Source organism: Ischnura elegans, chromosome 8, assembly GCF_921293095.1.
Source record: "Ischnura elegans chromosome 8, ioIscEleg1.1, whole genome shotgun sequence".
NCBI lineage: Eukaryota > Metazoa > Arthropoda > Insecta > Odonata > Coenagrionidae > Ischnura > Ischnura elegans.
Window position 1 is genome coordinate 111,301,628 of NC_060253.1, and position 14,005 is coordinate 111,315,632.

Sequence of the window (14,005 nt, forward strand, 5' to 3'; positions counted from 1 at the left end):
TAACTCAGTAAAACAACAAATTTTATTGGAGATATGAAAGTACTCGGTGACCTACATTATTATCACAAACAGTCTTATCCTCTGAAAATGAGAAAAATGACTCAAGAAATGAGCCGGAGATACATGTGCTACTGGATTTTTCTAATGACTAGGTATAAATCATCTTTATAAACACACTTGGAATAACTCCTCGCCATTTGAAACTTAGAATTCATCTGCATTTCAAAAGTATTTTATAAAAATGTCATTGTGCATATTTTACTTATTTATTTCAATTAAAAAACAATTGTGCTATGTTAAATAGAACCAAAATAAAATTCATAAATTTTTAAGGATAACACAAGGATGTGTCTATAAAACACCTCTCACAGTAGTGACGAGAAAAAATAAATAAAATGTATGATTTTGCCAAAATGTTCATTATGACTTGAGGTCCACATTGAGTACCTACCTCCAGAATTTCGTTAGCTGAGGTAGATTAAATTTTTTGAAAGAATTTATTTCAAATGTATCTCTATTGCGTCATTTCTCAATATTATTGAATATTTAAAGGAAAGCGCTGAACTCGGGAATGAAGAGAATACCGTCCAATTCATTTTCTTTTAAAATATTAATTCAATAGGGAAAAGCATTAGTATTATTTAGGAAATAATACCTGAAAACAATGAAAAGTCTCGTTACTTCCTTCAGTATACCTATGAAAGAGATCGGAAAATACAAGCAATTATACATGTTCGCACAGCTTATTTGAAGGGCCACTTCTCTTACAATCGAAACATCGCACAGTGGGCTAGAATCGAAAAAAGCTGGCCAAAACCTCAAAAACGATATTTTTGAGCTATGAAGTTGAAAATCCGCATAAATATTTTCAAATAAATTGTGCAAATATTTCCAGATTATTTCTTTCCTGTTCCTTCACGTTAATAATATATATGAGGTCAAAGTTGAAAAAAGTTCGCGAAAAACGACCACCCTCGATTTTTTCCTGAAAATTGCCGACATTATCCTCATGCAGTGGTTTGATGAATAGTTTTATTGACAAAATTATAAACGTAGAGAAAAAGTAGATTATTCGGCCGAATTCCGCCAATTGCCTTATGCCACTTCGTTCTATGAAGCTTCTGCATTGTGGATCTAAAGTGAAACCTTGCACCAACTTTCAACCGCGAATTTTAAATCGTTTTTTCGAGCGTGCGGTCGACTCCGGTTCTGGCGGGCGACGGCGCAGAGTACGGCGACGCGGCAAGCGTGTGGATGCGATATGGCCACATTCACTTTTATATCTGTATAATAGGGATAAAAGTGATAGAAAATAATCACCAGAAAGTAAAATTAATAAATATTGCCACGAATGACTCTTATTATGCAATCGCTGGGCCCTGCAAGAGGTACACTGAAAGGCTTCATTCTTTGAGTGCATTCCATATACTACTACTGAGAATGGACTTACATCGTGTGTTTAACGTAGGAAAACGGACTCTTTTATTAACAAAAAACTCTCTTTCTAGTCAAGAGCCGTCCATGATCCATGGCCTTCACTTCCAAGCCTCCCATACCTATTTAAAGACCTGCCGACAAGGGTCTTTTTATAGCAGTGTGTGCGGAGCCCTTCGACCTTGTTTATGGTATGATCTCCCGCTAGCTGTAGAAGTTTCGGATGCCATATTACTCACATCGATTAATATCTGTTTTCAATACAATTAGTTTTTAATTTATGCCTTACGCTCATTTTAAATCATTGATTTAAATTTCCTAATATGACACTGATATATCTAATATACCACTGTCATTATTCTCAGCATACTGCGCTTCTCACAGAAGCGCTATTTCTTAGAAAGATTTTACTGGACAAACAAACACACAACTGAACAAAGAAAGCACCATTTAAACTTTTCCCAAATAAAATACAGCAATTGGCACTTTCATCAATAAAAAGGTTACTATTTTTCGTTCACTATCTAACAAGTCCTTGTCACTTTCACTATGTGAGCTCAAGAATTGTTTTTCATTTTCAAAAACAAATCCATTACGTTTTTCGGCAAGCTGGAAGTTTTTTCCAGTTGCATTGGCGTAAAGTTTTTAATTATCAGATATGGCGTTAGGAGTCGTCTTTGGAACTAATCCTCATTTTTGGCCACTCGTGATATTTTTCTAGTCAACCGTTCACGGAACTTTCTCACGTCCTTATTTCGCGCATCTATTGCTTCTTCTGACAGTCGTCCCGAGGTAAGAACGGACTCTTTAGCAATATCAGCTCCGTCAGCGACGGTGACCTAGAATAATTGTGATGACTTCCGAATATGAGATATTCCTGTTTCACCCTTTACCAAACGAAGAGGCACAAGGGAGCTCACGAGAAAGAATTCATGAGATATTGACGTTCCCACTTATGGTCATATTGCGCATTTTCTAACTGCTGTCAAAGCTATATTTGTAAATTAAAGCGCACTTTATAAGTGACGAGAGACTTGGATCTGTGGAAACGCACGTTATGATTCGAGATACAGTGTGATCCAGAAGGTTTTCGGTTACTTCAATGTATCCTTTGCTTCGATAATTTTACTCGGGGAGATTGAATTCTATGCACGCCTCACTCTCTCATGACTGAGGAACACATTATATCCATGGCATTTCACAGGTATTAAAAGACCCTTGTACTGATATTTTGTGAGCTGCATGGACACAATTACTTGTTAGTGAGATTGCCTCTTCATCTGACATCATATAAGACTCACGGTTGCATTTTCTCAACTAGGAAAGGGTCCTTCTTGCCTCCGAGGTGTGGTCATTGTAGCTTCCTTTAGTAGCTTAGAGGCAGCCTCATTGCCACCTTCCCTTAAATTCATTGCTGCCACAAATGAAAGAACTTCAGCAGGATGGGAGGATCTAATGCCTTTCAATTTCCTCCTTTTCGCTCTCTCGCTACAACCCCGAAAACTTACGACTTACCTGCACTGGCTAAACTAAAGCAATATATACACAATGCTGTTTAAGGAATACTTATAAATTACTGAAAATCAACGATATAAACTTAATAAACTTACGGGACAAAGATGATGTACTCTGCAAGCACTCAAGAAAGATTTCGGAAAATCAATTACTGTCCTGAGCCATTTTCCATCACGTTTAAGGAATCTATTGTTCACTCTTGAGCATTCATTCCACTTCCTCACGTATTTCCAAAAAAAATCCATTCAAGAATTCACTAAATGTTTTACAACTATCCTTATCAGATGCAGTAGCAATATAAAAATAGCTCTGTAACAATAACTTCGTCAAATAATAGTTTTTAGCATTAGATGTTTGATTCCTATATTTCAATAGGATAATATGCAGATGCAAACGTGAAATTTCATTGGGAGATATTTAGACCTAATTTTTTACAAAACTTAAAACAGAGTCTAAAATTAGATGGAATGGAAGAAAGAAATTTAGAAAAATATATGCGGAAGGATTTGGTTCTTTCCCGGCGAATGCTGTTGATGAAATCTTCTCGGGAAATCAGCCGGGTGATGATGGCCATTGCTGCCAACGTTTCGATGGCAGCAATGGCCATCATCACCCGGCTGATTTCCCGAGAAGATTTCATCAATATATGCGGAGTAAAATGAAAAAGATGGTTTCGAATCAGGAAATGTTAATGAGAAAAAAGTTAACTCACAATCGAGTACAATCCGAAATTTCATGAGGTAAATTTAATTTTTAAATCAAAAGAACAAAAAAAACCTTTAGAAAAAATAACAAGTCAACAGTAATTGCAAAGCAGTCAAAATGGAATATAAACGTTTATTCCACAAAAATAAATTATTTTACAGCGGGATATATGAAACTAACCAACACAGAAAAAAATCGAAGCATTCGGTTTTCAAGAAAAGCAGCAGGAACACAACAAATAGAACCGTTCGACATCACACCAGAAGCACAACTGAATGTGAAAGTGCATTTCAACAGAAAAACGAGAATATCCCTGCGAATATTTCAGGAAAAAACCCACTACCGCGTACCTTTTCGGTGGACCTTTAACTAGGCATGAGAGGCTGGGAAGTGGAGGCCATGGATCATGGATGGACGGCTCTTCCGGGCGGTGCATCTCAAGGCTGCGGGGCGAATGATGTGGCCATCGTTTATCTCTGAGGAAATGAATGATTTTAAGGGAGAATTGACTCCATTGCGTTGTCACTCGAAGTCATACACGCCAAAGATGAAAATTTCCCTGAAAAATATGGATTTGGCTGAGTAATGAACTTGGATTATTTAATTGAATATGCGGCAAAAGTTTTTAGCATTTTTGAAAGCCCAATCAAATGAAATAACAGTTTATTTAACGAACATATCTCCGAGTGATGACAAAAGTTTTACCTCTTCATACCCTTCCTTTGTTCATTATCTTATCGCGTAAGTAAGTAACAGTTTCTCTAGCGTAATTTTACTGTTGGAAATATCTAATTCAATACAAAACCTGAATTCAGTGACAAGCACCTCAGCTGTGCTATAACACACCCAGTTATAATTCTGTGTGTCTGGGTCAAACTGGATTCAAAAATCAAAGTGCTGGGTAAGGGATGATGCTACCTCAAATTTTGATATGCATCGACTTTGAAAGCAAGTGTGATTATAACCAAGGGTCAAGGTTTTTCTACATCTACATGCTACATAGCACTCAAGTGCGCACGAGCGTGAGTATGCCTGAAGCTGGGCGTCTGATTCTGGTTCCTTCTGGCTATAGCCAACGCGATTTGTCGAAAAGATTGGCGAACGATCTATGCATTCGTATTCTCATTATCATTCGCGAACTATTTCGCCAGAAATACTTCGCTTCGTGTTTCTGGCGACGAAGAAGTTATTCTCGTTCTGACTGGCGAGCATATAGCGAACATAAACATTCGCCAAGAGCAAATTTCGCTTGCGACGACAATGAAATCACTCTTGCTGCTTAGCGACAAAATTGACGAGAGACAGACTCGTGATTTTACAACCGCTTTTCATCATTATTATGTTGAATTTTTGATTCCAATAACTTTGATTGTTATTAAGATGCTTGGCATACAACCTGTGTGTAGTTGTTCTACGTAATTAAATAAATGGGATTAAAAGTGGGTTTGCATTTGAATGAACCGCGAAGCTTTTCTTTGATAAGCGTATTGTGTTATCGTGGGAGTGCTGTTATTCTGAGCATATAAATGTGATGGATTGCTTGAGAAAACTTGTTGCTTTGGTTCTTATACTCGCGAACGTTTCATCGGAAACAATAAGAAAGAGACTAAGCGGAGTTTTCGCGGGGAAAAGTTTCGCTTCGCTTCGCAGTGGACGCGGGAATGTCTGACCCTGGGTTATGGAAGTTGCTGCGCGAAGCCACTTGTTTACGCTTTTGCGCGAAGCCGTCTGAAACGCTTCGATTGTCGAGAAGCCTTATGCTACCACAACATAAGCAAGGGGATTGTTGAACGACCTACGCCTAAAATGCACCGCCATGCAGGTAATTATGATAAATGAGCAACGTTATTTCTTTTAGTGTGATGTCTCAAAGACTTTGAATTTCAATTTAACAAAGCTATTCTTTCCAACTTCCTCTTCAAAATTACGTCATTCTCATGTGCTACATCAAAAGTTCACCACGCTTCTAACAAAAGAGGGCTCTCTGCTCAACTTGTGCTGCACTGTGAAAAGTAACTTGGAAAATACTACGGAAAATATTGGTACTATAATGACATTGATTGCTTTCGTATCCATCGGATGGAACACTAAATATACTATATATAGCATTTTGTTAAAGATAATTATCGGATAATTAAGGTAGGATTCATTTGCACTTACATTGAAAATGGTCCTTCATGAATTCATCCAATGCTGTTATTGCACTGTGGGGAAAAAATTTATTTGATCCGAAGACTTTGTGAAAAAAATACGACCAAGTTATGATATCCCTTCATATTATTCAGTTGGTGACATATTTATGGCAAATTTTTAGTGAAGAGAAATTGTAATGCCGTCTGCATTATTTGTCAAAGTAGGCACATTCATGAGGTGATGTCTGTATTTGGGATCATAATCATTCAACGAAAATTGAAAATGGCGGAAAGAAATTGGAAATCCAAACGTTGAGATCAAGTCACACCGACTGATGAAACTATGTGAATAATTATGAAAAAATTTTACCTGAAGACTGGCCGGATAGTAAAACCATTTCATGTCAATTAGGACCAGTGGGGTAACAAGGAGTTTCGTTCAGAGGGGTCCAAAACCAGGATGGAAAATTGATGAAAAATAAGGCACTAAGTAGAGGGTTTAGAGTATGATGACACTTTTCATATCGATAAACTTCATTTGTCAAAAAGTCTGTAATAAACTCATGATTTTTCAATATTTAGTTTCCTTTTACGAAGGGAAGAAATTACATTTTTAGATTTCGGGGGAGTCCGGATCCCCTAGACCTCGCTACGTCACTGATTGGGACCAATTTCAGGATTCATTTAATTTCGTAGGGTTCGGGTAGTCTCTGGAAAATCTCCACCACCGCCGGGATTTGAACCCGGGCCCACTCGCCACCCGAACCCGGTCGTGCAAAGAGAAAACGAAAAACGCAGCGTAGAAAAATACCCCAATCCAGTGTCCAGATGAGTTGACGAGACACCACATCTAGGTGACGGTCTCCTGATAATTGATGGACAAGTCAACGGAGGGGGGACTCGAGGAAGGCCGCGTGCGTGAGACAGTTAATGGAGGATGAAAGTCGGATGGGAGTCAACGCCGAAATAAAGAGGAAGGGAAATGAACGTGATGAGACACTGCAAACCAACCAACGGCAAGCTGAAGACTAGAAAAAGAAGGGATCACCATCGCCAGGGAAGAAATTGACATGAGAGGAAACGAATTTAAAGATAGACACACTCACACCGACTCATTCATATTGCACATGCGTTTCATCTACATCTACACAATACCCGGCAAGCCGCCTAAAAGGCGTGTGGCAGGGGGTGTTAGGACACCAGCCGTTTACAGCTTTAAAAAAAATGAAGTGCTCTAACAATGTTGGGGCTAGCGTTTATTAAAGTCTTTATGGTTCGGGGGAAAAACGAATTCCCACATCTATCCGTTCGGCAAAACATCTCTCTTAATTTATCGCTTCTATCGGACCTGGAAATATAGTGTGGCTCTAATATTATGTCCTCTGTGTCGCTCTTAAATATATCCATTCTCAGTTCTTCAAGCAATCTAAGCCTAGCGCGCTGCCTCCGAGTCGCCAGCGGGTCCCAGCCTAATTCGCTTAAAATCTGGGTAACACTGTCTGTACGCCCGTAGCCGTTTTTGACGCACCGCCCAGCCTTCCTTTTGCATTTTATTCAGTTCGCGGATTAAGTCTTTATGCACCGGATCCCATACGCTCGCTGCATATTCAAGGTGCGGTCGGACGAGAGCGAAATAGCACCTTTCTTTTACTTTCTCATCCGAAAATCTTCCCACAATACGCTTGACGAATCCTAATTTGTTCAGGGCTGTGCCGCAAATATTATTTATATGTGTTCCCCACGTGAGGTTCGAGGTTATCGTAACTCCCAGGAACTTCACTTCGTCTGTTGCCTTTACGTTAATACCATCCACTGCATAAACATGGTTAGAGTTGACGAATTCCGCAAGAAATGTACCGTCATGCATATTCTCAGATTAAATTCGAGTCATTACTCTTGGCTCCACAAATGAACGTTGTTTATGTCCGATGATAGAATTTCATAGTGATCACTAATTTCGCGATAGATGACAGCGTCGTCAGCAAATAAACGTTTTTTACTGCTAATATGGGAGCAGAGATCATTAATGTATATAATGAACAACAGGGGCCCGATTACGCTTCCTTGTGGGACACCTGATGTAACTTTTACAACATCAGAGCTAATTCCGTCAAGAATCGCCGATCCCCACGAGAAGAAATCAACCATTACGGTATATACCAGTATTAAATTCACATTCACACAAGTTGTCAAAAGGTATTTTTCAAACATAAATACAAATAGAAGATGAACAAAGAGGTAGTGGGACAATGCATGACGAGGACGCTGCGATGGCGCGGCCATGGAGTTATGGCCGATAACACATGAAAAAATTTCACCTTGACCGGCAATGGAACCACGGAGCTCCCGATTTCCGGGAAACATGTATGATTGGGATCTCTACACGCAAAATAAGAACGCGGTTGATTGGCCAACTAACTAATGAGACTCATCAGTTACGCGGGAAACGCAATGGAAGAAAAAATAGACGGAAAAGCCCCCGCAGAGGAAGACCAAAGGATCTTTTTATGTATGATTCTACATGAAGCCTTTATGTTGGTACGCACTGAAATGACCAGAAAGATTAGGTTCACTGCTTTACGTGAAACCTCGTAAATCAAGTATTGATTTGTCGGATTGTAATTCGTTCGCCAGGGAGAAAAACGTTGAAAAAAAGTGTTCGCCAAAACAAAGTTTCGATGGAAGGGTCACAGTGGGTATTTGCTTTGCTCATGCCAGTTATAACTCATAAGTCAACTGATATTGAGAATGAAATACTGCGTCCAATAATCGAAACCAACGCGCACTCGCCAATGAAACCATAGATGGAAATGGCATTGATAGAGAGAGAGACCGACGATAACAGCAGAGGTCGAGACGGAGCCAAGCCTTGGGGGAAAGAGTTATGCGATTCGCCGCCAGATGGTGCGTACGTGCATGCTTTAGCCTCATTGTTAGGATTATATAGTAGCAAGGGGGTTAGAAAATATTCTTCTTACCTCCTTGATTAGTCGAGGGCGGGTGGCATCATCATTATCTTCGAGAAGCGAGTGCATCACGTGACTTGGGAAATTATTGCGGTGGTTGAAAATGAATCCCTACTCCTTCATATGTATGTACGGTCGCTTTCAAAAGTTTCTGGACCAAGTATTTTGGCACCACTTGTACTTCTCAAGGAAATTACGTTATCCTTTGTTGTCAGTGGCTACGCACGGAAAATTTTTCGTTTACGTTCTCAAATGGAGAAATCACGTCATTGATGCAATTATATCATTCCTTTTCGTCTATGTTGGATTAAATTACAATTTCGTGTGTATTTCCTCCGCACTTGACCCATTTTTCACTATGGCTTTGTATTTCGTGCTTTATAAGACTCTGCCAATATAATTGGCCGCGGTGACTTTGTGGAGAGCCTGGGCAACTACAAAGGAGGTTTGGGTTGGATTCAGCATAGGCGTACCCAGAGAGGGGCAGGAGGGGGCAGCGGCCCCCCCCCCCACCCCTCAGAAGCAAAAATCGCAAATGTCTTTTGGGAAAATAATATTTTTTCAAGCAAATAATTTACAAACATAAATAAGAGCTGTTACAGTTTCCTTAAAATGTTGGTTTCATTCACCTTTTCCATGCTTAAATATTACCCCTACAACTTGAACAACCATGGCTTGCCCCCCCTAGTTTTGACCCTGGGTACTCCCTTACTGGGTACTGGGTACTTTGATACTGGGTACTCCCTTGGTTGGATTGGGTCCTCGTCGCAGGGTACTTGACTCATAGATCTTTTTTCAGTTTACTTCACACATTTTGTATCTATTTAAAATTTCTAATCCTGGTGAAGTCGCTGAAATGGCTTTAAATACTTAAAAAAATGCCAATTAGTCATATAAAGGTAGGAATAAGGCAAGGGTTTTTGTATCCTATTCATGGGTGGGTACATTTTTAGAGCTTCCAGGGATTTTCGAAAGAGAGTGGTTAAGGGTGTATGAAAAGGGCGCGCGTCGCTGTTTACGTGCTGGTTTAAGACTGGAATCAAGGGATCATACATACCATCTTATTATTGTAAAGGGACTATCAGGTTAAGATGGTGAAAAGTGCCCCCAGATGTTTTGAAAAATAAAAAATGTACACTTTAAGTGCATAAAAAATTATGTGTTTCCCCAAAGTTTTACGCCCTAACAATGGAAACTAACCCAAAAAAAGTTGAAACACGATTTTTCGTTTTTTAATCATATCTCCAGTTTTTATTTTTGTAAATTTCTTTTTCTTAATTTTAAAATGTATATATTATTACGTTCCACCATCCTGATTTTTTTTTAATTTTGACCGAAAACTAAACTTTAACATAAGTTTGAAAATTTCAAAATTAAATTAAAAATTGTAGGAAACAATAGACGCGCCGGAAAAATATATTTTGTTACCCATACATCAAAATATAATCCTAATTTTTTCAGATTTTTGAAATTGGTGGAACACTGTCAAAAACACGAATAACTGCTGTGCGCCATTTACATCTATGTATTCCAGGAGGATATTTGATTTGATTGTTGAGAGCAACAATTGTTGATCAGTTTGTAATATTATTGATTAAGGATACAAATTAATATAAACAATGCTTATCACACTTAGACTAATCGCAATTATTGGTTATAACCATACTGTTATGGTTTAAGTTCGTCTTCAATCTTCGAGAAATTCAATGTCTGCCGAAAATGATTTTTTTCATATCATTTTTTATGCACTTCAAGTGTATTTTTTTTATTTTTCAAAACACCTGGGGCACTTTTCACCATCTTAACCGGCTAGACCCATATTTTTGTTTTCAATTTCAGTTGGTTTTAAAGTTTTGCTGTAATGAACTCCATGCAGGGGGTGGGGGATGAATGGGGGCCCTCGGCCGGGGCTCATGCTAATGTCCTCCCCCGGAAAAGTTTAGGAAATAGTAAGTCCGGAAATGGATTTTGACGCTTTTCTGGCTCTTGAAAAATAGATGAAGGTTAATAAAAATAGCAATTTCGACAGAATAAACTGTAAAAAGTGAGAGTTTTACAGCTTATAAGATTTAATGACACAAATGTAAAAAAACCTCTAAAATAAGCTTTTTGAATAACCCATTCATTAAATAATCAGGTTATCTTTATTCCTTCGACTCTTTTATTTTATTTATTTTTATATGACCTTTTTACGCTGCCTACGTTATAACTAAAGCACTAATGAACACTTTTAATTTTATAATTGCAAAAAAAATTGGTTCAAGTATTCTGAGCCTTTCTTTACTACGCCTATAGCTTATTAGCAATTCACGCCAGTGATGTGGGGGCTCCAAAAGATATAAGGGGCCCTGGCGATCGCCGACCAACCGATCTGCCGCCACACCGCCCCTGTCTCCATGGCCGTAATTTGCTACAGAGGGCTGGCGATGGAGCACAGCATTAAACATCATTAACCTCAGGAATTCAGAAAAGAGGGTCATCTGATGGCGCAATAAATGGTGGATAAATCCCGGTGTCGCACAGTGGGCTGAAATAAAAAAAAAAAAGCTGGACAAAACCTCAAAATCTATTTTTTTGAGTGCGGAAATTGAAATTTTGCACAGTTGTTGTCAATAAATTATTGCATTTTTTTATGTAAACCGTTTTTCATAGGTAAGTTTTTTAAACAAATTACTTGGCCTCAAAGTAGAACAAATTTTTGCCAAAATTGCCTCATTGATTTTTTTTTAAATTCAGCATGTTAAAACTAATGCCACACCTTCTGTAGTAATGCAATGGAAACAAAATTTTACAATATTATTATGCGGTTTATTGATGCTAATTCTTGGCAACTTTCACGACTCATTTGTATTATTTGTGGCCGATACAGTACAAAATGGTGTTTTAAATACTGTTTTTAGTCGAAATTTTGTGTTCGTGTAGGATTATTAAAAAAAATGTCACCGAATTACCTCGAGATATTTACACCACATACACAAAAAACCTATAGAGAATGATACCAAAAGGAGAATTGCGACCACCGGCGACGCCGACATTAAGATCGATTTTTCGAACGTGCTGCGCAGTTCGCAGCTCGCTGTTCGCCACGGGGAATATCGTGCTTGACAGATGTTGGACCTTGAATTTTTTAAAGCAGATTAATTGTATAAAAGCCATAATATCTTAGTACCACATTTCATTTCATACAACCTAATTTCTTCACTTTCTTGCGATATTTATCGTCAATGCGACACAAAAAGTATTCTGTCGAAATATGGATGGTGCTGTGGGGGCTCTAGAAGATAAGGGGCCCTCGGCGGAGGAGGTGTGTGTGAGTGAGGATAAAGAGTTGGGGAGGAGAGAACATAATTGAGAAGTGTAATGAGGAGAAAGGGGAATTGGATCGGGCATATTTTATGAGGGAAGGGGATTTTAAATACAGCACTCGAGGGATCAGTGGAATGAGGAAAGAGAAGGGTAAGAAGAAGGCGGTTGAGGAAGAAGGTACAGGGAAACTAAAGGGGAGGGTATGGACAGGAGTAGGTGGAGACGAGTTTGGCGTTTGGGACACCTGGCAGTGGGCCGAGATCCAGTTGATGAGGATGACTTAGATCTTGGACGATATAAAAGAGAAAGGTTCTCCTCAACGCTGGTCAACTGAAATTCCAAATATAATAATCTCTAATTCGTCCCGCAGGAAATACATAGACATTGTATTTCTCGCAGAAAAGTAGTAATAAGATCTTTTGACCGTGGGAGGAATCGCCAGGTTCATGAATATAAGCACTAACATTAATAATAAACACATTAATAAACGCAGATAACTTGCAAGTCTTAGGTACAATGCAACAGAGAAAACCGAGGCAAGTTCGTGGTAAATAAATGCTAGATGATAATTAAAACCAGCATCAATAAAAAGAGAGCCTAATAATGAATGAAATGTGTGACTCCTTGCGCCAGCATTTATACTGCTCCTTAACACCGTGGCCGAGTTTTTGCCCACCCTTTAACGCCGGGTTTCCCCATTTTTCGAATCCCAAATCTTCAAAATGTAGCCATCCATAAAAAATGATACTTACGCCCTTGCTCAATTACTAACTTTGTATGACACAATACCATTTGAAAAATAACATGAAACCATTGCAGCGACGTATTAGCAAGAAACAACAGTACCAATTATTATGCTTGACTTATAAAATGCAACGTGTTTGGCCGAATGTCGCTGGAACTGACGGGGTCTTTTAGTACATTCCATTTTCCTTGCGGACCCTGCAAGTCCTAGAAATATACACGCGAGGACATTAAATGCATTTTTAAGAGTGTAAAGGCAAAAATAAAGTTATTCACATGTTTGAGAATGCAGATTGGCTGTTAATTTTAATTATAAATTAAATTGATTTGTTTTGTTTTTTGTCTATCATAAAAATAGGTTCTCCTATCACGTATTTTCTTAATGGAAGCATGGATCCACTAATCCATTGAATCAACCCTTTGGCTGATTTGGTTGGGTGAGGGTAGAGTTCACCCCATTCGAAGCCAACAGGCGTGTGAGAGTGTCGAGGATTTAGGGCATGCGGGCCCAAACCTTTTCCTGGGCTACCTCACATTTCAAGGATTAGTTTATTCCCGGGATTTGATCCCCACACTATTCGGTTCGAAGCCCAGCGCTTGCCTAACACACTTGCCCTTGGATACTACAGTTGTTTATTACGCTGAAAATTTTTAAAACCATCGAAAACTTTAAAATTACATGCATGCATACACCATGCTTCTTGGTTTCCAAATTTATACCGCAGCACCACTATTAATCGTGTCGAGGTTTTGGAAATAATCCCCGAATATTCAATTTTATGTTGTTGAAAATTAGAGCAATATTGTTCGCATTGCGCTGAAATATACTAGAAAAAACCACGATGTCTACCAAGATAAAACGGAAGTTATCAAGCAGGTAGGAGGGGTAGAAAATATTATTATTTTAGGTGACTAGAACGCCGTCGTCGGCGAAGGTAATGACGGAGAGATTATTGGGAAATGTGTTTTAGGAAGCCGACGAAGAAACTCCTTTGCTTTGCATAGGATTTTGGCTTCGTCGAAGTGTATGGCATTACTGTGTATTAGATACGGCCATGCCATGCAGTTCGATGAAACCAAAATCTTATGCAAAGCAAACGGATGCAATTGATGGGATCGACTTACAAAGGGGGCGACTGAAATAAGACTCGCAAATAATACAATGAATAGAGACGCGGGTTTCAACGTGAGCAAATCATGGAA